General features: G+C 36.4%; 1 long non-coding RNA gene across 1 annotated transcript; it reads right to left on the minus strand.

Annotated features, from left to right (window-relative positions):
- Window positions 1–227: 227 nt before the first annotated feature.
- LOC104229507 (uncharacterized) lies at window positions 228–2,235 on the minus strand. Its single transcript, XR_011401044.1, has 2 exons — window positions 1,247–2,235; window positions 228–811 (listed from the first exon to the last, which is right to left on the minus strand). It is a non-coding gene; the product is annotated as an uncharacterized lncRNA (long non-coding RNA).
- Window positions 2,236–5,271: the final 3,036 nt, after the last annotated feature.

Raw genomic sequence — 5,271 nt, forward strand, 5'->3', positions numbered from 1 at the left:
ATTTCTCATACAAAAACAGCCTGCTTTAAGGCCACAACATCCACATATATATACATTTGTGTATATTCTACGAGGTAAAAATACAACATCCAGATTTTACAAAGTAGCTACACAAAAACCTCCAAAAGCTTTAAAGCTTATCATTGATAATCCACAACATAGTCGGACGATCAAGTTCACCCACACTTAAATACAGGAAAACAAAAACAAGCTATACTGCATCATTCGAGACAAATCAAAGAATTGCTTATTGATTAGTACACAAGAAAGGCATACAGTAAGAAGAGGGTATCAGCCTCTGTACATACAAAACAATATTTGATGGCCTACCCTATTAAAGTACAAAACTCTTTGTTTGTTCGAACCTCATCAGCAAAATAAAAGAGACTCATATTGGACAGAGCAAAACAAATACTGGTAGTTCAGTAGTCCACGACGTTATTAGCATGTAACTCCAATAAATGCCTTAGACCATCTCTAAATCGTCCATAAACCTTGGAACGGTGCCCTTTTGCCGTAGCTGCATGAAGATCTTGTTCGAACTTGAACTCAGGAAATACAAAACCCTTTTTGCTGAAGAGAGTATCAATCATATTCTTCAAAGCCTCCGGTGTCAGTCGAAATCCATCCCAATGTATATGCGAAGCCCTATCAGAACATGCTACAACTCCTTTCTCTCCACACTGCTTTAGAGGATCAAAATTAAAAGGACCGCTTCCAGCACTACCGCAACAAACCTTCATCAACGTCTTAGTCTTGAATCCCAAGAACGCATGATTGCGTAGAACCGCCATAAACGCCTTGTAATAATCTGCATATATGATCTCAACTTCAGGGTACTGTTTAACCAAAAATCTGAGTCTTTGGTCAAAGCTAGAAAGAAATTCGGGTTACTGATAATCAGGAGACGAAAATAAAATATTTTTGAGAATGATGGTAAAGCAATAAATAGATTTGTATTTCAGTAAGATCTCAATCGTATTTCGTGTCCTTACAGATGTTGAGTCTTTCCCCTTTTATAGTTGATTCTAGGAGAAGATATAATGCCTTTGTCTTAATGAGACAATTATGAGCAATAAATGATATTTAAAAGAAACGTTACGCAATCATTTCTATTTAATTCAGATTTTCTAACGTATTTGACATTTAATGCTGTATTTAAACTCTTTTACGTCATCAGATTCGTATCTTCAACTTCTTCTGATCTTTGATCTTTAAACGACTCGAATAAGTACGAGACTCGTACCTATTTTAGTAACGGTCCACACCTATGTTGCTTTCTTTTCCCCCTATCTGTTATCGCCCGTGCCTCTCGGCTATTTATTGCGTTTTGACCTTTTGACCATTTATTGCGTTTTGACCTTTTGACCAATCCACGTGTCATGACACGTCATCTTCAATATTCAAGACTCAGTTTTTTCCCAATACAGTTACTTCAATCGCAGCTCCTCCAAAGCTTGCCATAGATGATCATTGTGCAATGTTGCGAACAAATTTAGTCCTTTGTGACATTTAATTTTCCTGCTATTGTCGTCTTCGGGAAACATTGTTCGAAAACAAGGAAGGCAACCCATGGGAATAATTCCAGTAACCACAAAGTGTTTGGCCTCTGCATCTTTGATCAGTTGTTCGATAGAACTCTTGATTGTCTCCACAACATCAGGGACAAGCTTGGACACTTCGGAAATAGATTTTGTATGCAAAAGAGAGTGCTTGTAATCATTAAAACCAGGCTGATCCATATAGATGATAGCTTTTTGAAGAACCTTGTTTCTGCCGCAGTCATGAAAAGATAAGCAATCCTTATAGAAGAGTTTCATAAAGGCGGAAATCTGCGAGTGATGAGACTGCTGAGGCGCTGGGATGCCATTCTTGATGAAGGAAAAGGGACTCATGACTGTTGCTCCAGGCGTCATGAAACTAATACCGGACTCGAACTCAACGCCTTCTTCGGTGTAATGTTATAGAGAAGGCCGACCAAGCACAGCGGCTAAATGATCAGAAGTAGAAGCAGAGTCACTGTCTCCAAAGCTGTAAATGGAATAAAAAGGGGAAGATTCTTTCTGTGCCTTAGCGGAAGAAGCAGCAAAAAAGACTAACAACAAGATGAGGAAGAAACAGTGGTTGGTAAGGGAAGCCATTGAAAGAGAAGAAACAACGATCATAAGCAGAAGGCAGGGGAAAACTTAGTTTAGGTTTGATAGCATTTATAGAGGTCTCTCATCCGTGGAGTTTAAGCAATGTTACAGAAACTTAAACTAATAGGTTTCCTAGTAGTAAGAGGAAATCCATTCTTATAGATAGAAATAAAATTCTGACTGCGGCAGATTTCCATATATTCTGTATTTTCTTACTTTTGCTTCAAGTTTCTATTAGAGAAACACTTGAATTTGCTTGATTAAAAAGGCCTACGATTTAGGTAGCCATATTCAATTCTGAAGCAGAATTTAAAACTAGAAGGTAACTTTATTAAATGGATTTCATTTAGGGAAACTTTCATAAGTATCACATTTTTAAATAACTAGTTTTAGAGTACGTGCATATTGCGTCAATAATAAAAAATTATTAAAAATTTATATTCTTCGCCATATAAATAGCTATTAATAAAATTAAAGCAATAACAGAGGTAGAATTTAATATACAAAAATAACGACCTAGTACAATTATGAACTAAATATTAAATACTGTGCCAGAACAAATTGATCTTCATTTAAAATAAAATTGGAATTTAAAAAAAAATAGGTGGAGCTTCCTAAATTTCATTTCATTTATAGACACCGCATTGAGCTTTATAATTCAAATACTCTCATACTATAAGAATTGTCTGATAATTAACAAAAATATACTAACATATTAATCAAGGTTGTCATGACCCAAAATCCGTTAAAGGTCGTGATGGCGCGCCGTACACCATTGTCAGGCAAGTCAACACTAAACAGTTAAGATAATTTTCTTTTTAATATTTTTGAAATCATAAATTTCCTTCAATTTAACTAGTAAAAGATGAACTTTACAAAATAATAATGATGTTTTCCAATTTCAATACTGAATATCCTCTAATCATCCCATAATCTGGTGTCACAAGTGCATGAACATTTACTAGGTAGTAAAACAAAATACAATGGCTATACGGAATACAAAATTTGGACAGAAAAGAAAATACAAGAACTCTGAAGGAGACTCTGCTGGCTGCGGATCGTCTCATAAAATGCAGCTCGCCTAAGTCCCCTGTATCAAGCACGCTGCTGCGTCCACAAGGTCACCACCAGTCATACATGTATATGTACAACAAGTGTAGTATGAGTACGAAAACAACACGTACCCAGTAAGTATCCAGTCTAACCTCGAAGAAATAGTGATGAGAGGTCGACTCCGACACTTACTATGACCAACAATAATATACCAATAATATGATAAATTATGGATTTTATAAGGCGACTGTAAACTCAATAACATGAAGCAGGTAAACAATTCTTTTGTTAATAGGAGATTTCCAAATTTATTTTCATCTTTTAACAATTTATATCTCCGGCCAAGGAGGCCACATCAATTATCAATAATTCCAAAATAATCAATTAAGTCATGCGCAAATCATGCCGAGGTCGTACGGTCTAATCCAACATAATATTTAAATTGTGCACTGCCGGGGGGTCGAACAACACGAACCATAGATGCATCTATTTAATCTACTGAGGCATTCGTCCCGTTCCACAAAAGGAAAATACAATCAAATAGTCAATCAAAAATTCATCAAGGAGCAATTATCCAAGGAAATGGCAATCTTCTTTTAACGGTCAAGAAAAATGAAGTTTACCCTTTTAGAAATTTATTTACCAAGTTCGATATGATTTAAGCAATTTAAATTGACAATAAGATTACAAATATCGCAAGTATAACATGCTTTTGGGTCCTAGATTACCCGGGCTTAAGCATAATAGTAGCTACGCACGGACTCTCGTCATTTCGTACGTACGTAGCCCCCCACAAACAGAAGCACATATTGAATTATTTCACCTATGGGGTTAATTTCCTCTTACAAGGTTATAAAGGAGACTTACCTCGTCTTAAAGCCCACTTTCCGATCACAATTTCGCTGTAAAACCCCAACTTGGTGCCGTTCAATACGAAACTAGTCAAACAACGTGCAAATTAATTAAAAATATACTCCAATGCTTGAAATTTAACAATTTATAAAAATTCTCAACTCCGCTTGAAAAGTTGGTAGTAGGGCCCACATATCGAAACCCGATAAAACTCACAAAATTCGATAACCCATTCCGATACGAGTTCAACTATACCCATTTTATTAAATTCCGATAACAACTTGACTTTCAAATCTTAAATATTTCGTTCTTGAAAAGTTTGCAAAAATCTTGATTTTTTCCATTTAAATCTGAAATAAATGATGAATATAACCATAGAATCATGAAGTATAATTACTTTCAGATATACAACACTTACCTCAATCCGAGCTCCATAGCTCCAAATATGTTAAAAATGGTCGAAACCTCGAAATATAGCTTCTGCCCAGGTATTTACTCTTCGCGATCGCGAAAAATGCTTCGTGATCACGAAGCACAACATTTCTCAGCCCAAAATTTGCCCTTTGCGATCACGAAGAACAAATGCCCAGCTCTTCCAAATAGCCTCTAGTATAATGCTCATAACGTTTTGTACAAAATTCCAAAATACAAATGATTTAACTTTTTGAAACCTAGACTACAAGTACTACAACTTTCATGCTTTGATCATCTCCCATTTTCTTATAGATTATGAGATATAAGTTTCCAAAGTCAGCCCTGGGCAACCCAAATTTCTTCTTCGTAATTTCCAAACTCTTCCCGGATAGGCTGTAGTGTACCACACATAACTTTTTGTACATAACTCTAAATTCTAAATTGTTTGATTTTATGAAAACTAGACAAAAAGGGCTACAAATTTTGTTTTTATATCATCTCCAAATTCCTTATAGATTGCAAGATACAAGCTTCTAAAATTAGGTCAGTGCAACAGAAACTTTCCTCTACGCGATCGCAAAATGCCTTCCGTGATCGCGAATCACAGGCCAATTTCTCCCATTTTACTCACCGTGATCGCGGCCAATTCCCCGCGATCGCGTAGCACACTGCTGTAGCCAAAAACCACCAGCTAAAAATGGCCTAGAAACGGTCCGAATCCATCCCGAAACTCACCTGAGCCCCTCGGGACCCCATTCGAACATACCAACAAGTCTCAAAACATATCACGGACTTAGTCGAGGCCTCAAATCAC

Source organism: Nicotiana sylvestris, chromosome 7 (genome assembly GCF_000393655.2).
Source record: "Nicotiana sylvestris chromosome 7, ASM39365v2, whole genome shotgun sequence".
Taxonomy (NCBI): domain Eukaryota; kingdom Viridiplantae; phylum Streptophyta; class Magnoliopsida; order Solanales; family Solanaceae; genus Nicotiana; species Nicotiana sylvestris.